The following is a 27,949-nucleotide window of genomic DNA, read 5'->3' as shown; positions in this document are numbered from 1 at the left end:
AACCAACCATCCATCCATCCAACCAACCATCCATCCAACCATCGAGCCATGTTATTCTCAGGACAGGATGACATCTCAGGGCTTTAAAGACGATCGTCTCATAAACTGGCCTGCCTGCTCACCTGATCTCAACCCGACTGAGAACTTGTGGTCAATAATAAAGAAAAATAATTTACAGTGATGGCAAGAAATACAGCTCAAAGAGCATCTTTGGAGAGCCATACAAGGTACAGCTCACAGTGTCAGCAGAGAAGTCCTCAGAAACTAAATCAGTTTACAGTGACCTCTGACCCTCACTGAAAGAAAAGGAGCTTATATTGGACATTAGAGAAACACTTTAGGTTTGAAATGTTTCAAAGACATTAACAGTTTTATTTTGTATACAAATGTAAAGAAAATTGTTGTTTTTGTTGAAGTTTGAATACAGTTGTAGTAAATATTACTATTTTCAATCAATAGAACGTTTAAAATGGTGCCTAGTGTTTATTTTTATAAGTGATATGCTTTTTATCATCAACTTGCATAATAATTTGGCACGCTCATTTCTGCAGATTCTGCAATTATTTAAAAAATAAAACAAACTTACTTTGAAAAGCATCATTTTAACCACACAGTTGAAGTAATATATTCACTATCTGACTTCTTAACTAATTTGAAAATGACTGTTAACATACTTTTTTAAATATTCACAAAAACACAACTTGCATAATAATTTAGCACACAGTGTAAATACTGTGAGGTGCAATGCTCATGGTGGATTAAGGTGGGGTCAGACTGAGTCTTATCTTGTCTTGGTGTTGGGTCTCTGTTCATAATTTAACATAGAGTGGTCTAGACCTGCTCTGTTTGTAAAAGCATCCTGAGATAATGTTTGTTGTTATTTGGCGCTTTACAAATAAAGATTGATTGATCGATTGACCTTGTGTTTCCTGTTTTATTTTGTAGTTCTTGATCCCTGTGTTTCCAGTTCAGTGTTTCTTCCTGTCCTTGTGTGTTTCCCTCCTTTTTGATGAACCTCATTAGTCTCACCTGTGTGCTGTGTTCACACCTGTGTTAATTACTTTGTGTATTTAGTTCCTCTGTTTCCCCTGTCCTATGTTGGATCATTGTTCATTGCTCCTGTGTTCTCTGTTTTTCCTTTTTGATTTAGTTCTTCATCATTATGAGTAAGTTTTGTCTCTACCTTTTGTTCTTTTGTTTATTTAAACCTTTTTTTTTTTTAAATCTTGCTGGATACCTAAACAGTGAAGTTATTTTACATCTACATTTTGAGCTGCAATTCTCCATAAACCTCAGCAGGCAGATTATTGGGATAACTCTTTGCAGTTTAATTACTTTGAGCAACCTCTAAAACACAGTCACATTCCTCCTATGAAAACACTCATTAGCTGCTTTAAAGGTGCCTCATTTCTGACAGAGGACCAGAGTCGATGTGGGGGATAAGATGTTAATGGAACCAGGGAAAGTTTAATTTGTGCTGTCAGTTAATTAACATGCAGTTGCAGTAAGCTGTCTGATCTTCTTTAAAGGAACAACATTTCAGCGGAGAATAATTTGATTGACAGACTGCTGCCAAATATTGACAGTGTGAAAAACAGACTATTATGTACAACGCCATGAGCTGATGTCCCACAGAGACTTCACACTAATCACCACTCAAATTAAAAAGTGAACAAATACAACAACTTAGAGCATAACATATCTGTTTTAGAGCTTTGATGAAAACTAAGGTTTCTTAAAGGCCCTGGAAATGTAAATGGAATATTTAAAATTCATGTAGAATATCAAAATGTAATGTGTAATCAAGACTCAACAAAAATCAGAGTGAAATAGAAGAATGACAACCAGCTGTCATCTTCAGCGGTGGATGTGCAGACAGGGACACATGAGCACAGCTGTGCAAAGAGCAGAGAGACAGCTATACAGACAGATTACAGGCAGTACGTGATTAGCAAATAAGCTAACAGCTAAGACAACACTGAGGGGAGCTGACTGAGACTTCAGGAGACGGTCTGAGCAGGAGAGGAGTAGTTTTGTTGAACATGTGTGCACATGACTCAGTGTTTCATTTCTGATTGATTAGATATTAATCACGTAATAAATATCAGGTTAAACCAGCCCCCTTAAAACCCAGTGTGAAGACGTGTTAAAAAACATAATTGAACATATATGAAAAATTGATCAAAGTTGAGTTCTAATATTTTTACATAGTTTTTAGTTTTTAGATATGGTCTGAAATATCATAGGTTGAAAGTTTTTGTTGATTTGGGTTCCCAGGGCCTTTAATGCATGCGTTCATTTCTGTCTGGGTGAAGATGTTGTATTCTCAAGGAGGATTTCTCAAGCGTTGGTGGAGAAGAAGTCAGTTCTTAGTTTCAGGCTGATGTATTGCTTCATGTTTGTGTATTGTTTGCATCCCGTGATGGATCTTGCCCTATGTTGTCTCTGCAGAGCGACCCTTCTCTGTGGTGACTCTCTGTTCTAGTTTCGGCCCTCATTCCCAGCAGTGATAATTACGCTGTACTCACAGATTAATTACTGATGAGGGCTGAGTTTGAATCACTCAGAAAAGGTCATTTATTTTTGGGTGTGTTGCCATTTGAACAGCAGCTATTCTATCTTCTCTCTGATGGATAATCATCACTAAAGGCCAACATCTCTTCTTTTTAGCCTGGGACTGAAGTTTTTCTTTTTTTCCAACCACTCCCCTCCTCAGGGAATCTATGTTTAGTCTTTATTTATATATTTCATCTCCAGGCAGGGTGTTCCTTATTTACAGCCTCCCCCCTCATCTGAACGTGTCCCTCCTCTGTCATTATTCAATGCAAGCTTCTGTACACGTGTATTTTTACTTCAAACGTGGCTCACCCTAACATGAAGCTGCACACATACACATGTATTAACAAACGCACATTAATAAGAGCATGTCAGCACATCAGGGGGAAAACCAATAAGCTGCAGCAGCACCCCTGACGATCACAGCTGCTGCTGCTTCATATCTGTACGCTCTGATTTACAGCAGCTGCTGGACGTTTCTCTGCTCCACAGGTGACTTGGCCAATACAGTCGTGTTCCTCCGATACAGACATCAGCGGTGACAGCACACAGCTGCTGCAAAGTCTATTGCACAAGGATCTTTTTAAGGTAAAGGAAATAAACCCTCAAATCATAAAGATATTACATACAATACCAGTCAAAAGTTTGGACACACCTTCTCATTCAATGGTTTTTATTTATTTTAATTATTTTCAACATTTTAGATTAATACTGAAGACATCAAAACTATGAAATAATCTGGTTTTGCCATAATCTGGATTACAACAGTAGTCAAATAGGGCTATCCATTGTGTACTGACCCTACCTCTGGACAACACAACTGATGGTCTCAAACACATGAATGATAATGTTTTTCAAACTTTTGACTGGTAGTATATTGTGAAAATTGTGTCTAACAATATTAGAAAAGTCTGACATTTTATTAATAAGCACAGAGCATGTCCTCATTTTTATCCACTTCACTTAGATTGAACTGAAGATTTGGGGAAAGATTTCCTTTGCCTTAAACATGAAAAACTGACGTTTTCTGTGTATCTGTACTTGGTATAAAAAACAAGGAGCTTGACACGTTATCATGGCAAGCTGTTTTGTTCCCGTTTATTGAGCATGAGCACGAAAGAGGAACACATTAAGATCAGATGAAGAAATATATCCCAAAGTTTTGTTTTTCTCACCCGCAGAGCTTCTGCAGTTTGAAAGTAAAATTAAGATTTTAGACAAATCAAAACATATCACAGCTTTGAGGAACTTTCTATTTTACATTCATAAAGCCACCCTGAGGAAAAAGCACCAGGTCTTATATATGATCTTGTCTTATAGATGCAGGAGTCGTGTTCTCTGACAAGAGTGACACCCTGCTTTCTTGTAGGTGTCAAACATATCACTCACTGTCAAGCTGTTTTTGATGCATGTCAACAATCCCTTCATTTCAGCAGCGATGACGGGTATTCAGGAGTAACCATTCAGAGTCAGTCTTCACTGTGAGGGTCTCGTTTGCTTACTTAACTTACAAAGAGGGATCAGTATTGGGCCGATTATTCAAGCTGATTAATGTCATGATTAAAAATAAACAATAATGTCTGCAGACACTGCAGGCAGGCTCGTCAGTGTGGCTGCTGTCCAGCAGTGTTAACGTCCCCCTGAATGATAACATGTTGTTCTTATCCTACATGACAGCATATTAAATCTAAAACAGTAATATGTATTTGATATGAATCATGTAAGACATATAGAATGTTTTTATATTTTGTCAGTTAATAAAAATCCATCTAACACATGTTACTGGTTAAGATAACCACGTATATCAGCCTCAGATCTTCAGGCAGGAACCTTCTTAAAGTTCCTGTTGCAAACTTAAAAACTAAAGGTGAGCTAGCATTTGCTGTGCAGGCTCCACGACTGTGAAACTACCTGCCTGAAAATCTCAGGCGAGCTGCATCAGTTTCTTCTTTTAAATCACACAAAACATATTTATATCAAAAGTCCTTCTTGTAACATTGTTTTTTGACACGATGCTACATTTATTTTTAATTTACTTTTATTCATGATTTTCTTTTATTCACTCATTGTTTTTCTTTGTTTTACTGACTTGAACTGTTTTATTGCTTTAATGTTTTTTAGTAGTTTCTCTTTTACTCTTTCACTCAGCTGTTCCCCTCAAATTGTCTTGCTAGCTCTATATCCCCCCTGCTTTGTTTATTATTGTGGGTATTTATGATGTAAAGCACTTTGTAACACCTGTTTTGATAAGTGCTATATAAATACACTGAATGATGATAATGATAATAATAATAATAATGATAATGATAATGATAATAATAATAATCCTAATAATAAAAATAATAATAACTACTATTATTATTATTATTGTTATTATTATTATTATTATTATTATTATTATTATTAAAACAGTGTTAATTTCGTTAACAAAATCCAAATATTACATTAGTGGCCGACTGCCAGGTATTCAAAATCCATGTTTCCCACACTGCGTATTTAATCTTTAAAATAACAGCCATGCACCCTCGGGGTTGATCGCTATTTTTAAAAAACTTGAAACTCCTCACAGACTGGTTAAAAATATTGTTACCTCTAAAAATGACACTCTGAAATATATTTTTATAAGGGAAAGTGTTCAAGTCTTTGATTTATTTTTGAAGGTAGTAATAAAATATTATTTCATTATTTCTGGGCTTCATGAATTGATCATGTCACAGATATATTGATAATGATTGTTCTCTTTGGATGAGGAGTGTGTGGTGAAATAAAGGAGGGGAAGGAAAAGAGACATAAACAGTTTACATCTGAACTGTGCTCCTCCTCTGAGTCATTACAAACGCTTATTTTTAGACTTAGTGTGACTAACACTTCCTGAGGATATCATCATGTCCACGTCTATCGCGAGTAAACACTCAAAAATAAATCCAACAAAAACAATGCTCTGTTTATCTCCAGAATCAGTGGAGAAATAAACTCTTTTCCTTCATGTCATTACATGCAAAAATAAACTACCTTACCATATGCACTCACTATTTAAAGTACCTAATACAATCCCACTTTTACTTTGGCAATCCAGCAAAATGTGAAAGTAATATGGGCAAACAAACTTAAGTTGTAGCTCACAGCTAAAGACCCGGGGATGAACATTCAAGAATAGTGAAGCAAACTGGCTCAGTTCATCAAATCCAAATCATCCAGGACAGGACAGTCCAATGTCACATCTCAACATCTAGGACGTGTACCAGACGAAAACGCAAGCTGACATTGAGGTTCCTAGACGATAAATCTTGGTGACTTGATTCCCCTGATATTTTTCTTCCACTGCCAACGGCAAGTTGACATTTTTTGGGTCATATTAAAAAGATAGCTGCTGAATAGACTGCCATGAATTCTGATACGGGAGTTCATGTTCTCTTCCTCATGGCACAGAATTCATTTCAATTTGTGTTCAATGCTGACGAGCACGCTTTGGCGTACTGACTCTGTGAAGTCAGACAGCAGTGTGGGTGAACATTACTTACTGCAGACATGTTAACATACTGATCATGGCTGCATGGATTATTAGTTTTGTCATTTTCTTTCCCCAACATGCATCATAAACTGGCTGCCTGTTGATTTTAGGATTGATTTTAATATTATTTTAATGACTTTTAAAGCACAACATTGAGGTGCCACTCTCTATATCTCTGAGCTTTTATCCCCTTACAAACCTGGACGCAGTCTGGGATCCTCTGGCAGTGCTCTGTTAGCTATTCTAAGGACCCGACTGAAAACTAAAGGGGACAGGTCTTTCTCAGTCAGAGCTCCGACACTCTGGAACAGCCTGCCTGAGGAGATCAGACCTGCAGAGTCAGTCCTTGTTTTATGTCATTACTTAAGACATTTTTTACAGGACAGCTTTTATTGTGTGGTTTTATTTAATTTTAACTCTGATTTTAAGGGTCTGTTTTATAAGTGTGTATGTTTTTAAGTTTTTATTTCTTTTTTTTGCTTTAGACTTATTTATGTTTTTATTGCCCAACGTGAAGCACTTTGTTACCTGTATTGAAAAGTGCTACATAAATAAAGTATTATTATTATTATTATTATTATTATTATTATTATTATTATTATTATTGTTTGTATATTGTTACTTTTTGGATTATTGTTGTTGGTATTATAATTATTATTATTATTATTATTATTATTATTGATGTTGTTGTTGTTATTATTATTGTAAGTCTCATTATTATTATTTATATTACTATAATCATATTCATTATTATTATCATTATTATTGTAATTATTATTGTAATGATTATTATCATTATTATTATCATTATTACTGTTATTATTATTATAATTATAATAATAATAATAATAATAATAATAATAATAATAATAATAATAATATTATTATTATTATTATTATTATTATAAAAAGCTTTATCTTCATGAGAAATGTAAATACCAGAAGAAACTTAACATACAAATCAATAAGAAACATTTGTAAAAATGAACAGTTGTAATTTTGTGTATCCGTACATGTACTGAATGCAGGCACATTTAGCAGGCATCATCCTTTGCCTGCTGAACCAGGGGGCAGTGCTAGCATAACAGAGTTGAATTTGCTAACTTACTACTACTACAAACCTGTGAGTGCACAAGAGAGTCTGTTGGTGCAGCCAACAAATGCCCATCACTGATTGAATCTGTGAGTGAACAATAATGCTCTGTGTCTTGTATCACACAGCAGTGGTCGGCAGAGCTGTGGGAGAGACACACTGCTTCACTGGAGCACTTGTCACACACGAACACCCGCAGGTGCAGAGATGTCACTGTACATGCTGACAGTGGGAACAATGGGTGAAGGTAGCTGAGCGAGGTGCTCAGTCGCTCATAAATAAGGAGCACAGACTCAGCCAGACACAACATCTGACACCAGGTGCTCTGTGCGTGCATGTGTGTGTGTGCTTGTGTACTTGTGTGTGTGTGGGTTATTCTTTGTGACCACTTAGGTGTGTTAATGTGTGAGCATGTGCAGTGGTGAAGCTGGGACTTTGTGTCCAATTTTCCTCACGATGTATCTCCTTCTTTTTTATGATCTGATAATCTTAATAAAATGTTAAATTTGGGGTGTGTGCAGAGCGGTTGCTTCCATATATGATCTAGATAAGTGGTTCCCAAACTTTTCGGCCAATGACCCCCAGATTATAGGTGCCAAAGTCTTGTGACCCCCACTGTCCCTCAAAGTGATATAATGTGTCTTCATTTAGCTGATCTGCTGAAAATGACCCTACCTATATGAGCATGTGTCTGTGTTTCCTGTGCTGTTATGAATTAACCTACTGCTACTGATGCTTTTGATAATTAACTGTTCACTAACCCTAAACTTAGGAGTCATCTGGCAAAAAGAAAGGCAGAAAAACTCATTACATTTTCTATTTTCAAGGTTTTATTTCAAGTTTAGCTACTATTTTTGTCCATATTATTTACTATAATGTGTAAAATGTACTATTTTTAGATAACAAAAAAAAAAAAAGACATTCTAGAAGACATCTCACGACTCCCCATTTGTGTCTCGCAACCCCCCAGGGGGAACTTTGGGAACCCCTGATCTAAATAATGTCACATCAGAGGCTCTGTGTGTTGTCATTTCATCCAGTGGTGGGGGATGGGACGCTGCTAGCATGTTAGCTAATGGTTTCTGACTCACTGGACGGTCAGAAAGCACAGCATGGGCCTGCGGGGAGAGCTGCACCACGAGGCCTCCACCTGCTCAGCATAGCTCAGTCAGGTGGCTGCTGGTTTGCTGTCAGCCCTAGAGCCCAGCTTGGAGCTGCACCCTGGGGCCCTGCCTAGCTTTCCTCAGAGGAATATAATCGCTAATAGGATCTATGCTAGGTCAAAGAAGAGCACACATGGGAAGGCTCACATGTGCGCACGCACGCTTAGACATCATAAGGAAGGGCGTTCAGAGCGTGGAAGCACACTGGTTGAGGAAACACTCTGCTTCACTGATCTCTGAGGCAGCGTATCCTCCCACCCACACACACACACACACACACACACAAACACACACACACGGAGACGCAGGAAGAGACAGACATGCACACACACCAACACGCATGCAAACACAATAACAGAGCTGGGAGATTCTCGGTCTGAGGACAGTTCTTTTTCGGCTGATGCTGTCAGATTTACTCATCTTCAGAGATGCAAAGAGATCACTAGGAATACACACACACACACAAACACACACACACACACACACACACGTATTTTGAAATAGAGTAAACATTGATAGAATCAGATTAAGGCAAACAAGCAGATTAATATTCATTATAATCGGTGTGATGTTTTTACAGGATGACAGGTTGAGATAAATCAGAGCTCTGTGCTGGGAGGAAGGGGAACACGGGGGTGAAAGGGTTAAGGGCAAAGAGAGGACAGGACAGAGAGCGCGGACAGAACAGAGAGTGATCTCTGCAGCCATAACACGCCAGAACCCAGACACACTTGTTACATCTCTGTGTCGCTGCAGCCTTCAACTGCTCCTCCCTCCGTGATTCACCCTCCCTCCACTGTCTCTGTATTTAAATTACATCACTCTGTACTTCCATCAGTGACAGAATCAGTCCTACTGAACCTTCTTTTCTCCTTTTGAATTAGAGATGATCCTGACTCAAGAGGTAAAAACAGACGAGGCTGTGGGGATGAATACAATTTTGGTCTTGCTGTAACAGTATTTAAATATTCAATGTACCCGTCTGTCCTTCCAGTAAACACATTGATAAAAGACAAAGACATATGAAAAATGTATTTTTTTTAATTATTAATGTATATTCATTGTCCCCAGAAGATGACTCCTCAACCTAATGTCCCCTTGAGCCTTTAAGCCACATGTTTAAAGGTCCACTTTTAAAACTCTCTATCAAAGAGTCAGGAAGACATTCACCCAGGATAGGATAACAAGCACATTCATGCACCCCAGAACTGTGTCTTAAAAAAGGAAGGACCAGGGGCAAAGAGAGGACAGGACAGGGAGTGATATCTCTGCAGCCATAACACACCAGAACCCAGACACACTTGTTACATCCCTCCTCCCTCCATGATTCAACCTCTCTTCAGTCTCCATGAATTATGTCACACTGACTGCCATTCATGGGTGTGTTCCTGTTCATCAGCTGAGATGGCTCCTGTTCCTTTTTATGTTAGATTTAGACTCACCTTTATCTCATAAAATAAGACTACTGTGGTGATGAATCGAGCAGCAACCTCCGGTCTCAAAATATGAAGCCCAGACAGGTGGGAACACAAAGCTGTTGGCTCGGAGGCTCAAACCCTGCCTCTTTTCCTCACACTAAGTTAGGTTGAGTTCAGCATTTCCAATATGGCTGCCGCCGAAGATTGGCTACAAAGCAGCGCTCGGGAACAGATGGGTGACGTCACGGATACTATCATTAGCTGGAATGGCTCCTGCTCCTTCTTATGTTAGATTTAGAATCACAATCACAAAAAATAAGACTACTGTGGTGATGACTACACTATTCCTTATGTTGACCTGTCTTTCCATCTGGGACTTTAAAGAAGAGAAGAGCACTGTCGAAAATAAAGGTTGCTACCAGGTTCAGAAAGTTACTAACCATAGACCTTTCTGGAGTCCCTGAGCTCCCTTGTCTCGTAGGTTCCTCTGAGCTGCCGTAGACATCCTCCTGCTGTGGACGTTCCAGACTCCAGCTGATACAGACGTGCTGGACTCCAGCTATCCCTCTCTACAGACTCAACTCGGTCTCAGCAGATGTGTGTCTAACATGAGTCTGGTTCCGCTCGAGGTTTCTGCCTGTTAAAGGAAGTTTTTCCTCTCCACTGTAACTAGCTAAATACTGTGAGGTGCAATGCTCAAGGTGGATTAAGGTGGGGTCAGACTGAGTCTTATCTTGTATTGTTGTTGGGTTTCTGTTCATAATTTGACATAGAGTGGTCTAGACCTGCTCTGTTTGTAAAAGCATCTTGAGATAACATTTGTTGTGATTTGGCGCATTACAAATAAAGATTGATTGATTGATTGATTGATTGATTGGTTGATTGGTTGATATTCATGGTCTTAAGTGGATAACCTATAAACCTAATAGCTCCTCAAACTCTCTGCAGCTTCTTCATCAGGTCAAAATGTTCCCAAACCAGCTCTTGTCCTCAATAAAGGTACACTAATTGCAAAACAAACCTGTTTCTAGTTTTAACTCCACACACGTTGTGACAGCTCACAGTTTGCTCGGTTCAGTCTGCTCTCTGTCTCTGCGAGTGCACACCTACTGCAGGCTTATCAGCAGTACAGAGCACACCCTGGCTCAGTGTGCCCCATGCATAAAAGCCAGAGCAGACGCCGGTCTTTGGCAGACCTCCTCTCCCCACATATCTCTGCATTGTTCTTTGTTTACTTTGTTTTTACAGCACAACATCCACGCAGAGCTCATCCATACCCTCCATCACTGACGTCAGTGATTCTCCACACAATCTTCCCTTTTATTTCTGTTGAATTTCTGTTGAATTTCTTCTTACTAATCGATCTGACGCCAGCATCAGCTCAGTGGCGTCCTGGAAGAAAGAACATCCTGTGCTGTAAACACACACTATGGCTGATGATCATTCAGGCATGAGCTTTCTGTCTCAGAGATACCATCATTACTTTTCCCCCCTCCAGTTAAAAGAAGAGAATATAGCAGTGAGTTGTAATCTGTTCAGGAAGGAAAACTAGTAAACTAGTTGCCAAAGAGCCCTGTGCTCCATACATTGGTGAAGACATGCTTCCATATCAGCTGTTGAGTCTGCTTTCATTAATATGGAACTTCCAATGGATCCATGTCCGGTCCGTCTCTGATCCGCTGTGGTCCTGCTCCAGCAGCTGCTCCAGCAGGACCTCCGGACAGCTGGAGTCATGTGACCGAGGTTTTCCCGCAGTAATCACTGAATCAAGGATTCTCCTCCTCCTCTCCTCTTCCATGTTGTCTTTCTGGTCCTCTGAAAACCTCTGACCTGTTGACTCCAGGCCTGGCTCCGTTCATCATGACTTTGGTTTGTTGTTGTAGTTAAGTGAAATACGATCTGGTGATAACACAGAGTGTTTTATTCTGAAAAGTAACCAGATGTTTTCATTTTGTTTTGGAGCCTGACTTCCTGTCCCGCTCCATCTGCTCTGTTGAGATTGATGCATTGTGCTCCGGTATCTTGAAAAAATAGAAGTCTTGTGTATCTGATCCGGAGGGCTCCGACCTGCCGGATCAGAGACGAAGCCGGAACACAACGGAGAGGATCCAGTGGAAGTTAACACATTGACTAGAATAGAAACCTATCAGATCAGGTGCTGTGAGGAATCAGAAATGGACCTGAGACAGAGCGGACACGGATCTGGTGAAATTTGGCTGTAAGTCTAGGTTTGCTCTTGAAGATAACTTTGCCGCTTGTTTGTACTAGTTGCCACCTCTCATGCCATCACAATGCTCTGTGTAGAGACACAGCTTAAAAACTAATGCACATTAATTCGACTTACAAAATAAGCAACTCCAGGTCTCGACTGATGACTCCATGTTTCGGCCTTTAGGGGGCTGGTCTGGTCTGCCTGCTGTGACATTTGTAAGCATATTAATGCTCCTGAGGTTCCGAGTGCTCTCATGAACATGTTTTATTAGCTCCATGCTCTTATGTCTTATATTTAAAACCCCACTACAAGTAAAGCTCAAAGAACAGTGAAATTATTAGCATGCTGTTGGCTCTTTCAGACATTTTCTCAGTGTGTTGATTCTTCAGTCTCTAGAGACTTCAGCTCCCATCTGCAAGTCTGTTAATATTGGGATTTTATTATAACAGAGACTGGCAGCCAATATTTAGGTTACAATTTTCAGACCTGCAGTAAGTAATTAATATCTTTACACTCCTAATAGATCAAATGACTACGTGGAATGTGACAGTTGTTGCTTTGAGTGCCAAACCCACAGAGAATTATCACCGGCTCTGCCATTTTTAGCATCATTAAGCTTGTTTCCAGGTTTCCAGCCGCAGCAGCAGAGTGATAAATTACATTAATGATGATGTTACTTTCTGTGTGCTGTGTGTCAGATGTTGAGGCGAAAGGTGTTTGTATCAAATCAATGTTAAGGATTACATTTGATGCAATAAAGCTCTAAAATGTTTCCACTTTATTATGAATACTAATGTTTTTCAGCTATGATGAGGTCAGTTTTCATTTTAAAACTATTGTGAATGATATGGGGCGCTGTGTGTGAAGTTGTGCACACTGAAAATAACAACTACAATTTTCCAGTAAGCTCCAAAATGTCTTAAAAATGTAGTGTGAATTTTTAAAATTCACTTTTATTTCACACATTATACACAATATTTGTGATCTTCTTCACATTCAATTTTGTTGGGAAAAATACATTTAAGTTAAGAATCACTATAAAATACAAATATTAAATATTTATATAATTGTAAAATCAAAAAGTGAAATATGAATCTAAATCTTAAATCTAAATGTTAAATGTTAAAACTAAATGTTAAATTTAAATCTAAATGTCAAATGTTAAAACTAAATGTTAAATTTAAATCTAAATGTCAAATGTTAAAACTAAATGTTAAATTTGAATCTAAATGTTAAATGTTAAAACTGAATGTTAAATGTTAAATCTTAATGTTAAATCTAAATGTTAAATGTTGCTTTGCGATCTTAAATATTAAGCTAATATGCAAATTCACACTGCAGCGTAGCAGAAATATCAAAATAAAAGCTTCATAAAGAGATACAGACTTAGCAATACCAACTTAGCTTGTCTGTATAGACTAGTTCAGTTCTGTCTCTTAGCGTTGTGAAATCTCTTTGTGGCCTCAAAAACTGCCTATCCAGCATTTTTACAGCTGGCACTCCGGCTATAACTCCTGGGATATTTGTGTCACTTTATGAAGCTTTTATTTTGGTATTTCTGCTAGGCGGCAGTGTGAATTTGCACATAAGCTTAATATTAAAGATCTCAGAGCAACATTTAACATTTAGATTTAACATTTAGATTTATATTTAGCATTTGGATTTAACAGTCAACAATTAACATTAAGATTTATATTTACCATTTATATTTATATTCAACATTTACATTTATATTTAACATTTATATTTAGCATTTGGATTTAACAGTGATTGTAACTTAATATATTTTTCACAACAAAATTAAATGTGAAGAAGATATCGAATAATCCTCTATATTTAATAAAAAAGTGATTTTTTAAAATTCACTCTACATTTTTATGATGTTTTGGAGCTAAATGTGGAGAGATGGAGCTGTTACTTTCAGTGTGCACAACTTTACAAATGGCGCCCAATAGAATGAATGCCTCAAAAATGACCACTAACATTAACTGTCATCATCTGTCTGGCACATTGTAAAATATCTGAATATTAAAGCTCCACATACAGTTTGTAGTATTTAGCTGCATTTAGCTGAACAAGAATTATTGGAAATAGATCATAATATTCATGATAAAAACTTGACAAATAGAGGGTCACATCATTCATCACAGGAGCTCCTTTCCCTCCAAGGCCACCTCCTCTTCACCGGAGAGCAGGGTGAGCATTTCAATCTAGAATCTAACCGCTAGATATCACTAAATATTCCCATTTCAACACACTCTACTTTAAATCATGCACTTATCAAGACTGTCTGCAACATTGAAAAACAATGATATTCATGGAATAATCAAGTGTTTCATTTATATTCCTCACAACGTGGTCCGGTTCCTCCTCTGTTGTCACACAGCTGACATGTCCTGTCCTACCGCTACCTTGCACTAACCGCTGTAGAGATATTCGACCTATTTTTAGAAAACGCTGAAAGCAGCTCAGACAAGCAGAAAATATCAAAAAGCACACAATATATTTGTAGAGTTACCCAGCACAGGGATAGGACATGGAGGAGGAGGATGATGGGGGGAGGGAGGGCGGTTATTTAGAACTTAAAGTAAGCATCAACTTGGATTGCCAGGGAATGCCTGAAGGAGCTTCCATCTCCATCCCTCTGCTGCCTTTCATCAAAACCAGAGAAAAGGAGGAGAAAATGCTGCAGCGACTTTATGTAAATTCTGTATATATTAGTGATGCATGTAAATCTGCAGTGGGTGCTTATGGATTTACATTACGGCTACTAACATGTCCTGCACTAAGATGACAAAGCCAATACAATCTAATAACAAGGTCATCATCTCAGTGACAACAATAACAGCCAGAGGAGCGTCTCTCTGCTGCTGGCTGAGTGTTCAAAATGTGTGCTTGTGCTACACTCTGCCCTCCTTTCTTTCCCTGTTTGTTATTTCTGTATCAGCTTATGTCAAACAGACTGAGAACTGGTACCAAATGTTTGATTTTCTCTAAGTCTCTGTGAAAGAAGCTGGGTCCGTCCGTGTGAGGCTTTGGACATTAATCAAAAAGGAAACACAAAAATGTTTCCAAAAGAGGGAGCATGTTTTTACAAATCTCTAGGGCTGCAGGAGAAGCTCAAAAAGCACCGCCTGGAATTTATTCAAAGAAGCAAATGTGCATGAAAAGTGATTAAACTAGTAATGAGATGTTTTCACCCTTGGGTGGTGAATATAGAAGGTCACGTAAAAAAAAGAAAGACGTAATCCAACAATGACCTTCAGGCAGCGCTGCTCAAACACAAACACACATTCAAACACACATACTGTATATAAATGCGCACATATTAAGAGAAGCAAGGGTGCATGGAGAGGACAGAGAGATTGTGCTAAAGCTTAATGGAAAGATGCAAGACGACAGAAAATACAAACCCTTAAAAAGAACGGTGGACCCCGACCACACATTATATGTGGAAGTGCTTTAAAAAACAACTTTCATAACTCTGGCCATATAGGTCATCTATAGGTTACTCACTGCAACACATATTTACAGGTAAGGTCGGCCCGAGAGCAGTATTGAGCGGAGATGAGAGCAAAGACAGAGGTTAGGTTTGTAGTGTCAGTGTCAAACTGGACTGATGTCGCAGTCTTTGTGAGTTTGGTCATCAAATGTATTTATCAAATGAAAACATTAATGTATCATATTTACATTCATAATTATAGAACATACTTCCTCTTTACGTACAGTATGATTACTTCTTCAACTCAATCAAACGGTGACTATCTCACAGCATGAAGATAAAAATTGTTCCCTGGAAGTACATTTCAAAATATCTGTATCCATAAGACAATGATAAAAATCCCTCATATAACAACTTAATTACAACCACTGTCATCCTAAAACAATATCTATTTTCCAAAGTCAACACAGGTAAGCCTCTGTCTGTACCATAGACTGTATAAATAATGGACGTAGTATCTGTGACGTCACCCATCTGCTTCTGAAGAGCTGTTTTGAGGCCAATCGCTGGCGGCAGCCATATTGGAAATGTTGAACTCAACATACATAACTGCTGCCGAGCTACTGTGAGGTAAAGAGGCGGGCTTTGAGCCTCCTAGCCAACAGCTACAGTGTTCCCGCCTGTCAATCAAGTCAGCTGTGCCTCTCGTAATGGAAAACTCTTAATCTCAATATCTTCGAAGTTGCTGCGTTATGACAAAATTCACCCCGTACAGTGTGTGCCGATCAAGAAATGAGTTCTCCAGACTACACTCTGCTTTTGTACCAGGCTGTAAACATGTTTATTTCTGCTGTAAAGATCGTCTTCTTTGAATTGGTGTGTATGTGGTTTCTGGTACTTCTTGAGCCAGCCTCAAGCAGATCCTTGATGAACCGCAGTTTTTAGCACTTCCGCATTGGCCTCATATTTTTAGACTGGAGCGTGCCACTTGCTCTGTAAGATCGAACATAAATCTGCTTCCATATTCATGTGGGTGAATAAGCTGCTCAAAGAATCCTGGGATATCTGGCTGCAGCTCCACTTTTTATCAATCTTCTGCCTCATTATATCATAATCATCCACTCTAAGAGAACACTGTCATACTGTTAAATCAAACAGTGGGGTTGAAAAGAAAAGACTCCTCAGTTCACACCAACATGTGACCAATGAAGCTGACATCAGTTAACCTCTACATTTTCCTTCCTCTTTTTTAACACTGGGTATAGCAGGATGGCTCCAGCTCCTGGGAAGAGTAAGACGTGGTAAATCTAGTGTAAAGTATGAATACATACTTACATAAAATATACATTCTAATCTCTGTTCACTTTATCAGAATGATTGCTGCACCCTGCCCGTTTTGAAGGATCGACTTTAAGAAAAGATCTTATTTACATCAGAAGCGGGTCCTTCATTTACATTCAGGTGCAAAACCAGTGTGTGGAGAGACAGAGATAGGAAGGCAAAAACAGGGTGATAAGGAGAAAGAGGAATCACACTGGAAGAGACATCTCCCAGACTGAAAATGTATCAGGCATGTAAGAAGACAAAGCTGGCTGATCCCGCCTTCTGGCTCTTTTGGGTCCATTTAGATAGTTAATGTAGATTGTATACAATAAATATCTTGATTGAAAAATGTAATGTTTTACTTTGATTTTGCTGTAGGCTCTTAAGTGTAGTTATAAACATATTTAGGGTGTTTTTTAACCTCATTTTGTGTCTCCCTCAAAGTTACATGTCTCTGCTGTAGCATCCATTACAATTCAAATTATGCAAATTAAATAATGACATCATTTCGTGACTTCTAGCTACTTTTAGGACAGCCAATAGTTACTTTCCTCACTGAGGAGTTGGCAGCACTGGTTGGTATTATCAAAAAAGATCTTATCTTGCTTTAATTTTCATTAAAGACATGAGCTTGATTTACACACTGATGCCAAAACATCTGTATGCAGAGGTAGAGATACAGAGAGAGAGGAAGAGAGATAGGACAAGAATTAAAGATCACCTGTAACCTGATGTTATTGACTAATGACCACAGAACACCTACAGCTTAAATGATTTACGCCATGTTTACAATTAAAGTTTAACAGAGAGTTGGATGAAGAGTTTTAGAAGTGACTGTTTTCACCAAACAAATGCCTCGCTCAAAAATTCAGATTAAAATCATTATGAGTCTCTCCACAGATAAAACAAAGGAAAGCATAACCGAAGTGTTACCATTCTTTATACTTATTGCAATGGAAGTATTCTACAGATTTAAACATACATATTGTTGACATAAGATAAATAAAAGGTATATTTTGTAGAAGCAACGCTCAAAAGGTAAATAAAAGTAGTATGGGAGGTAGAACCTTCAGTTATCAGGCCCCTCTCCTTTGGAATCATCTACCAGTCAGGGTACGGGAGGCAGACACCCTCTCTACTTTTAAGAGCAGGCTTCAAACTTTCCTTTTTGATAATGCTTATATTAGAGCTGGATCAGGCTTGGACCAGCTCTGAGTTATGCTGCTATAAGCTTAAGGCTGATTTATACTTCTGTGTCTCCCCTACACAGCAGGAGCTGACGCGGACATGAGCCCCACAAACTTGTGTGTCGATGTGTCCGTGACGCGCACTCCTCAGCCGACCACTGCTTTGCCATGGAATCCATTAGTCTCTTTAATTTTTCACTGCAGGACAATGGCGGAAACACGTTTGTGTTTTTGATCACTGCAACCCCAACCCTCACCCCCGACGTAAGCGGTTCGCGGTTCTACACCAGCAAAGAGTTGGAGCCGTACTGGAACTGGTTTTCCAGGCTGGGAACCAGTTCTCGGTCTTGACCTGCTCTGTTTGATCAGAGTTTTCAGAGTGCTTTATAAATAAAGTTGAGTTGAGTTGAGAGTCGAGATAACATTTGTTGTGATTTGGCGCTGTATAAATAAAGATTGATTGATTGAAAAGGCAAGCCTCTAATCTCTTAATACACACACCCAGTGTGAAACAAGCCTTAAGCCACCGAGGCAGATCAGGGCTGATACAGAAGAGCTGTGATAAATGCTAACATGCAGTCAAAGGCAACGCTTACATTTCAACCATCTTAGGTTAGCATGCCTGCATGCCATCAGTTGCTAATCATAACGGAACCTAAGACACAGTGAAGTCTTTTTATTTACATTAATGATAGCTTATGTCCATGACCGTGTCACTATATGGAAGACAGGGACTGAACCATGACTGATTTCAACAACAGCTTCAATTGTCAGTCTGACCCTCTGAGATGAATAAATCCTGAGAGGTCAAAGGAAAAACACAGAGGGATAGACAGAGTGGAAGAGACTGCGCCAAGAAACCACACGAGAGAAAGAGTAAGCGACCCAGAGCCGGAAAGAGAGAGGAAGAGAGAGAGGGGGGAGGAAGTGGTGATTGAGTGACGGTGCCTGGAAAGCACGCCTCTATTTAAACACCGCCACAACTCAAAACCAGATGGGCGGGTTAATGAGGAGAGAGTCATGCCTGAACACGACGCCACGGTGTTGGGCTGCACCAACAGGGAGCCCTGAAAGACCCAACAGGGACTGTGTGTGTGTGTGTGTGTGTGTGTGTGTGTGTAAGCAGAGTTTACAGTATGTGTTGTGTGTGAGGAAGGACTGAAGATTGGAGCTAAAAACTGCGTCACTGGCAAACACCATCTGTGTGTTCACAGGAGCGTGGACAACCAATCTCTTCCTCACGCACACACACATAGCGGCGTATAAAGACACTGTTACTGGGTCTTTAAGAGTTATTGCTGAAACGGAGGATAGTTCGCCATCTTCCCCTCATTCCCAGCCTCCTCCTGGGTTTCTACTGTGTGTGAGTGTCAGGCTACATGTGCTCTCTCTAACAGCTCCATTTGACTTCCACCATTACTGTGGTGAAATATGCAGGGAATGTAAAGTTATACAGCTTGCATTATTAAAATGAGACCATAAATAATCTAGACTGTGTGTTGCAGTTACACGCTTCACAACACAACACAGATTGTTTTCTCAAACCAGATTGCAGCACAATCAAGAGGTAAGCACTCGACTTGAAAATGTCAGAGTTGTGACACTGTAACGCTAGTGTTTTAAAAAATGCAGCGCACATGCTTCTGACTGACAGACGCCGCACAAACAGATTGCTTCAAAGGATTTAAACCTTTTATTTTTGTCTTTTTCCGTCTTGATCTTCCTTTATTTACAGCAAATCACAAAAGTGCTACTGAGGCTTGAACATGTTGTAGAAGTTTATCATATTTGACACATCAGTTTTTGAGACCTCTACATCATCAGTGTGATATATTTTTGAAGATAAACCCTTATGTATACAATCAGATACATGCAATGCATGGATAATCCACCAGGTGTGAGTAATTCATGCACCAGAAGGTCGTCACTTGAGACATCCAACATGTCAGCTGTGGATCAGAGACCCACTGGAGGTTTTTCAGGGATATTTTTACAAAGTTTGAAAAAGTTTGGATGAAAAAAACAATTTAAATTATTCCAATAACTTCAAGAGGAATAGTTACTGGATTGATGCAATGTAAAACTAGTTCATTTCATTCCTTCATTTATAGTCAAATTGAAAATGTGTGTATCAAAATTGATACAGCATAATTGACCACCCTGAAGGGTTCTTTTTTCCATAACAACCTGCTAACCATACATTATCTCTTACTTAAGAAGTGTATTACTCAGCCGCCTGAGAGTCCACCATCTCAATTTAATTGGCGTCCAATGAATCTTGGGATAAGTTGGGCCATGAGAGACACACCTGATGCATCCTGGATATTCATTTGTTGGCTGATTCTGGAAGGAGGCTGGGAAACATGTCTTTGCTGCATTGCTGTGGCACAATAGGTCTTGAAATGCACCCTTCAAAGGATGCATCTCCTGAATAAGGACACATACATTTCCGAAATGATGACTTTAGTATGTTCAGGGTCTGATAAACTTCAAAAAGCACGCATGCACCTATAGGCATAACACCCACATTTAGAGTTGTGCTTTCAGTTGTTCTGAAATTCCTGACTGCATGAATTCCAGATTAATCTCAGAGGCCTGCACAGAGGTTTGCTCACACAGTTCTTTGCAGCTCTGCACTCACAGAACAAAACATTTCAGTCGTAGCTTAGGGGCAACAGCTGAGACGTGTTTTTTCTTTTCATTTTAAAGTTACTGTTTGCTCTGCAACCATGGATGTATGGATAAAAAACAACTGCAATACTTTGAATAGTGGGGGATGCGACATTTGATAACTATGAGGAAAATATGCTTATTTAATCTTCTATTTGAGTGTGATCTATTTATCTTCAGTAAATCAGATATATTGGATCAGTTTGCAGATGGGCAGAGTTGACAAAGGTCCAATATTTGATGAAGGACTCAAATGTAAGGAAAGGTCCAATGACACGCTACCAGTTCTTCCTTAATGGGATGCAATTCCTGCAGAAACAGGATGCTGGGACAAGACTTCATGACACCGTGAAGAATAATTCCACTAATAGGATATCAGAGTTTTTGTTTAGACTGGATCACGCAGGATAAGGTCCATATTACAGGTTTTCAGGATGTAATTGTTCTCCAGCGGGTGTCCCTAAACCCTCCTGTTGGATTAGGAAAATGTATTGTCAGGATGTTTTCAAGGTTGGAGAAATCACATTGATCGGCTGCAGAGGCGATTTAAGCAATACACAGTTGTCCTGCAGGGACTGAGCAGTGTAAAGGATCTTTCCATGTCCAACATATTTCACAGAGATGGAGTTGGTTACTGTGAGGATAACATTACTACTTGCAGCAGGACAGTCTCACAGAACACTTTGTACCTGTGGAAGGGGCACCTGGTAAGCTGTCACCTTCAATCCTCACGGGACTATCCGGCTGAGTTTCAAACCAGATACTGTATCTACCTCCAAACTCCATCTGTTATCCCCTGGTGTTTTCCTTTCTTTGTCTTTCTTTTTCACTCCAGCTTCCTGTCCTTCCCCCATTGACTGTAAATGTGTCTGTTCCTTTTCTTTGCTCTGCCACTAATGTAGTCTCTCTCTCACAGTGGAGAGGAGATGAAATGGTGAAGGGAAGCTCTGCTCCTTTGCTCTGTTACTGTTACACTTCAGTAAAGCTCAGTACAGTACATTGGTTCAGCCTCTGTGTTTAATTGCTTTTCTCTTCCAAGAAGCCTCCCTGCTGGCCAAGACTTGGAAATTCATACATCAGATGATTGGGGTGAGACTAATAAAGTGCCACTGTAGTATTCTGCTCTGCACTTTTACAGAAATAATCTGCTGCCATGAAATCATCCACTGCCCATCTACAGCTTGATGACACTGAACTGAAGCCCGGGAGCCAAAAGGCAGCCAGTTCATGGCTGTCCAAGAGCGACAGTAATGACCCGACTACAGCGTCCAAATCAAATGATAGATTCAGGTTTGGCTGGGGAAAATTCAGGAAGCGATTCATTCCATGACTTTAAAAATAACCTTGTGCAGAATATTTGCTTTCATCAACAACACGAAGGGAAAAAACTGAGAACATAATGAAGAGAAAGTGGATGAAAACACAGAAATAATCTCATAGCACATACACAGGAACAGTTTTTACAGCCAACTAAGTCTATAGGGTCAGCACAGCTCACTGCCATTAACATAATCTTTGGTAGCAGGTCATATTCTGATCAGTAGATTGGTGTTTTTATCATAGACTGTATAAATAATGGACGTAGTATCTGTGACGTCACCCATATGTTTCTGAAGCGCTGTTCTGAGGCCAATCGGCGGCGGCGGCAGCCATATTGGAAATGTTGAACTCAACCTAACTGCTGTCGAGCGATTGTGAGGTAAAGAGGCGGGCTTTGAGCCTCCTCGCCAACAGCTATAGTGTTCCTGCCTGTCAATCAAGTCAGCTGTGCCTCTTGTAATGGAAAACTAGTAATCTTTATATCTTCAAAATTGCCACGTTATAAAAAAATTCACCTCCTGTACAGTGTGTGCCAATCAAGACATTAGCTATCCAGACTACACTCGTCTTTTTAACCAGGCTGTAAACATGTTTATTTCTGCTGTAAAGATCGTCTTCTTTGAATCGGTGTGTATTTGGTTTCCGGTACTTCTGGAGCCAGCCTCAAGTGGATCCTTGATGAACTGCAGCTATTAACGCTTCTGCACAGCCCTCCAGAAGTGGTGCCAAAACTATCTCCTCCATATAATAGGTGGGGTATGGATTAAACTTGAAAATCACATTATACTTCAATTTATTTTTTCAAACATGCCCTATTTCATGACAGTTTCTACCAAGCAATGGAGTTTCATCTTTATCTCCAGACATCAACTACATATGCTCAATTTGTTCCCCCTAATCACAACCTTCATTAAAGGTGACATATCATGCAAAATCAACTTTTTAATTGTTCTCTACCTGAAATCTGTGTCCCTGGCATGTCTACAAACCCCCCCAGAATAAAAAAAAATCCATTCTGCCCCTGTCCTGATTTCTCCACCTTTCTGTAAATGTGTGCTGAAACGAGCCGTTTCAGTTTTCAGTGTTTTTGTTACGTCACAACGACATCTGGTCTGTCACGGAGGTCAGAGCTCGGAGCTTGTTCAGCCCATAGACTGTATAAAATACAACTCAACTTCTCCTCTGTTTTTCAAACATTTTTTAAGCAGCTCAACACAAAACGATGACTTTGTGCATCATAACATCAGACACACTTTACAATAAGTAAGATCATCCAAAAGATCAACAAAGATCACATCAAAGATCAGTCCCTGGATCCTCCACACTTCAAGAGATAATCTCACACAGTGTTAGAGTGTCAAACCTTACAAATCAAAGACCACACTAAGTAGTTTGTAACAGAGACCCCTGGACAACTTTGACGAAGTGGAGGGCTCTCTGCATCTGCATCAGCTGTGTGCTTGCAAGTGGCATTTGTGTCTCGATGCACTGGTGATCGCTCATCTCTCATCCACAGTAAATGCAAATAACGCTGGTCTTGTCGAGAGAACCATCTGGCAGAGTTTTTTAAGCTGACCTTGCAATTCAAAAGACAATTCAGTTTATTTCTCCATTTCTGCTCACCATTTCTGCTTCCCTCCTCAGGGCAACAGAAACTGACAATGTCCTGCGTGCTGAAAAAATTTGTTGGGTTATATGAAATTTTGGTCAACATATTATTATCCTGTTAACTTTGACAGCCCTTAAAAGTAAACATATTACGTTACAAAAAATTATTTCCAACTGTCAAATGAAATCCATTCAGTGTAAAAATGAAAACTTAAAATTGTTGGCCTGAAAATTATTTTTTGGTTCAGTAAACAAAAAAATGTTCCATTTTGTTTCAAACTACATCAAAGTAGTTATCTCAACTACCTGTGTGAAGTTTGCTGTGTAAAGTTGGTCACATTGGGTTTGAGGCAAGGCTAAATTATTTGAGTCTGCTTCAGGCAAAGAACGGGGTCTCCAACTCAAATCTACAGGGGTCTTCCATACTTTCAATTCCCCATATGTGGCGCCATCTCTCCTGTCCTGTGTGGATTTGATCGCCCTAAAGGTGAGTATTTGGTTTGAGTATTGTATTGAAACTCTAGCTTTACAGTTGGTGAATTGATGGTGAGTTGATTACCGGTTAATGTAACTTTAATTTGTTTAGTTAATTTAATAAGGCATGGTCATTACCAATAGATAGCTGCCTTGAACATTAGCTAGCTCCCTTTCAAGTGTGAAAACGGTGCAGTATTGTGCAGTAACAAGGGAACATTTTCTGAACAAACAATAATAAGTTGGCACAGCTTTCACTTCTTAGTATGTAGAACTCAACACTATAATTCAACTAATCAGTTGGCTCAAATGTAACATTTCTAGTTAGCCTTAAAACTCAAAAATCTAGTGCAGACAGCTGCCTTGAAATTTTGAGTTTTCACAGCTTTTTTGTTTGAACAGTATACAACTTAAAATCAAAATGATCATTTTGTTTTGAGATTTATTTTTCTTGCAGCGTTTTCCAAAAGTAATACATGCTGCTCTGCAATAAAAAGTTATAAAATCAAACCTCAAAATGCTCATCAATTCTTGTCTTTTGGCCCAGCATGAGTCTCCTTATTAGATCCTTTCTTTCTCATTTCATTTTGTTACTTTGTTGTTTTTGATTTGCTCATTTTGTTTGATCATGTTGTTGTTGTGTTGTTTTCATGGTATTATAATCTGGTTGGAGCACTTTGGTCTAATTTTGTCATTTTAAATGTGCTTTATCAGTAAATTTGAAATGGATTGGATATAAGAGTGCAGCTTTACCTCAGCCCAAGCCTATTACTTGATTGGCTGCAATCAATTCTAAATACTTCTCTGAAAAGTCATGACTATGTGCCGAGGTCTTTATAACATTTTCCCTATCTTTGAGCTTTTTAGATAATAAACATCCATGTCTAAAGGTTAGCGTTCAGGTTCAGTCACAGTTCAATCATATTAAATTCAAACTTTCCCTTTGTCAAGTCAGATCAGAGTTCATGCTTCAGTTGAACTCATCATAACGCTGTTAAAACTAAATGACAAAGTGATCTCAAATGTTGATGGTTTTCCTGTAAAAGCGGTTGCTCCACTTCAACACAGATCAAATCAAGCATCTTCAACGGCCACTGCGGTCAGAAAAGAGGACCCCATTATCTAAATTGTTCTCGGAGTGAGAGCACAGTTTGGCGTTGGATGGCCCATCATCAAAAGCAATGGTAGTTGACTGTGAGTAGAGGATCATTGTTCCTCATTTAACCGCCACTTCTCTCCACAATGTGAAATACAACTGCATGTTTGTCCTCTCCCATATCTGACCACCAGCATCCTCTATTTCATCCCCGTCACCCTTCATGCTCCCAGCCACTGGAGTAGATCTATCTTTATTGGTATGTGCTGTGGAGGACAGCTGGACCTCTTCATTTCTGTATAAATCTCCATCTAAGCCCGACAGCGCCGACTCTGACCTCATTACTGCCGGTAACAAGCGTTATCAACACCGCTCGGACGCAGGATTTATCTTCCCATTCCCCGACTACTCCCTCGTTTCTGCTGCCACACAGCCCGATGACAGAAACTCACATGGCATTGACGCTGGTGGCCTGAGGAGCTTATGTGGTTTCACTGTAGAGCTCAGATCTAAAGGCCAGTGAGCCTTTACAACACAAAGTCAATCGCTCTTATTTAGCAGAAATCTATCACGTCTTACGTTAGTGATACTTAATGTGTGGAGTTAACCTGAGAGCACAAGGTCTCATTTATGCTTTACGTTTGAGATTCATACAAATACAGACCGAGCCGTCCACCTATACTCTGAGTTAATTTCATCCATATTTCTAATGATTTCTGGACCAAACATTGCAGTACCACTGGGGACCATGGAAGGGGCAGTGTAGCCAACAGTTGAAGCCAGACCAGCAAAATACAATGAAGAAGAATACTTTTGAAAATGGTGGTAACTTGTTGAAGAAAGATGGACCCACTCTCAATGTCCACACCCACACACTCACTGACTTTAAGGCGCGTTCCTGCTTAGTCTGTGAGGGCTTAGGGCTGTCCCACAAATCATCAAGTGTGTGAGGGATCTCTCACTGACCTTTTGAGCCCTTTATGCTCCCTTTCCGTAAGTGGGCATTTTTGCAGACTTAGCGTAAGGGAATTACCCAGAGTTCATAGCATTGTGACGTGAAACCAAGTGGCAACCTCCGGTCTAAAAATATGAGTCCAATGCGGAAGTGTTAAAAGCTGCAGTTCATCGAGGATCCGCTTGAGGCTGGCTCCAGAAGTACCGGAAGTCACACACACATGAATGGGGAAAAGACGATCTTTGCAGCATTAATAAACATGTTTACAGCCTGGTACAAAAGATGAGTGTAGTCTGAATAGCTCATTTCTCGATGTCCTCTCACTGTGAGGGGGGTGAATTTTTTTCTAATTCGGCAATTTCGAAGATATTGAGATTACTAGTCTTCCAATGAGAGGCACAGCTGCCTGTGGGAACACTGCAGCTGTTGGCTAGGAGGCTCAAAGCCCGCCTCTTTACGTCACACTGGCTCAACAAAAGCAATATGGCTGCCGCAGCCGATTGGTCTCAAAACAGCTCTTCAGAAACAGATGGGTGACGTCACGGATACTACATCCATATTTTTTACAGTCTATGCGTGAAACACAGGATGCCCAAGGGAATTCCGCGAGCATGGAAGGGTAATGAACGCTATATTATAAAGTGCGACGGTAAAAAAGAAGCATGAAAGTTGCAATGACATTTACAGGTAAAAAGTTTGCCTGTAAGTATAAATATAGAAAACAGCCTTAATCTATTCATCTTCACATATATGCATACAGAATTATTTAGATATGTATGGTTATATAGCCTATTTATATATTTTAAATTGTGTTTAAAAAAAGCAGTCTGGCAGTCAGTTGTACCTTAAGCGCCTTGAATTTGAGTAAAGTAAAAATTGTTCAATAAAAATTCCAAATATCGTTAGGATGAGCTGGTGACGTCATGCAGGTTACGAGAGAAGTCTCAAAGTGCTGTCCCATGCCTCCTGCCCTCAACAGCTTTCCAGCTGACGTCAATTAATTCAAGAAGGGCTCAGAGCTCAGGGGGGACATTGAGATTGGGCCATTGTGTGACTTTGAAACAAGCGGCAACCTCCGCCAGAACATGTTTATTTCTGCTGTAAAGATCGTCTTCTTTGAATGGGTGTGTATGTGGTTTCCGGTACTTCCAGAGCCGGCCACATGTGGACACTCAATAAACTGCAGTTTTTAACACTTCTGCATTGGCTCCAATTCTCGTGGCCGGAGGTTGCCGCTTGGTTCACCCCTGCTAATATCAGCATGTTAGCACTGTCATTAATTATGTTAGCATGCTGGCAAGCGTGACCTACAACAGAAAGCTGCTACAAGGTGGCTAGCATGGCTCTAGACTCTGTTGAATCACCCAGTTTAAGCACTCCTGACTTATCATGTTACAAAACAATGAATAGTAAACTGCTTTTACATTTGCAACATCCATAAAATCTGCCATCCATAGCCATTTACAGTGCTGCTCTGTAGTCAGTGTTTGGATGCTATCAGATGGGATGCAGACTTTCTGGAGAACTGGAAGTTCATTTTCCACGAGGCTCTGCTGAGAGTAATTTATGACTTAAGAGTACAAAGGGAAATAAAGGCAAGCAAGAGGGCATGTCACAGCCTGAACTAACTTACAGTATTTAATGTTCCCGACACCAATATATCTGCAGCCCTGCTATTAACCTCTGGGTTGCTGCACTGTATCATTGTGTCGCTCTGATTTAAAAGCTGTAATTTCTGCTTTTTCCCTTCCTGGAGTTTCACACAGAGGTTTCCAATCCTGCTCAAACCTCTGGTTAAATCTTCCAAACACTTAGTTGGAGGAATGATAAAATACGCTGCAACAAGCGTTCTTACAAACAGCCTAATGGCTTGATTGCTCTGTTCACTGATGTCTTGAATAAAAATCAAGTGAAAATGTGA

The 27,949-nt window shown here is 39.5% G+C and overlaps 1 protein-coding gene and 1 long non-coding RNA gene across 2 annotated transcripts in view; one reads left to right on the top strand and one right to left on the bottom strand.

Annotated features, from left to right (window-relative positions):
- Positions 1-27,949, bottom strand: part of gria4b (glutamate receptor, ionotropic, AMPA 4b) — a 216,015-nt gene that overhangs the window by 136,358 nt on the left and 51,708 nt on the right. The gene's annotated exons all lie outside the window — the stretch shown is intronic.
- On the top strand, positions 1,077-7,670 carry LOC117813147. The gene is made up of 3 exons (XR_004631329.1): positions 1,077-1,166; positions 3,049-3,144; positions 7,289-7,670. It is a non-coding gene; the product is annotated as an uncharacterized LOC117813147 (long non-coding RNA).

This window comes from Notolabrus celidotus, chromosome 5 (genome assembly GCF_009762535.1).
Source record: "Notolabrus celidotus isolate fNotCel1 chromosome 5, fNotCel1.pri, whole genome shotgun sequence".
Classification (NCBI taxonomy): domain Eukaryota; kingdom Metazoa; phylum Chordata; class Actinopteri; order Labriformes; family Labridae; genus Notolabrus; species Notolabrus celidotus.
The sequence above is the reverse complement of the archived record's forward strand: the minus strand, read 5'-3'. Positions and strand labels throughout refer to the sequence as shown.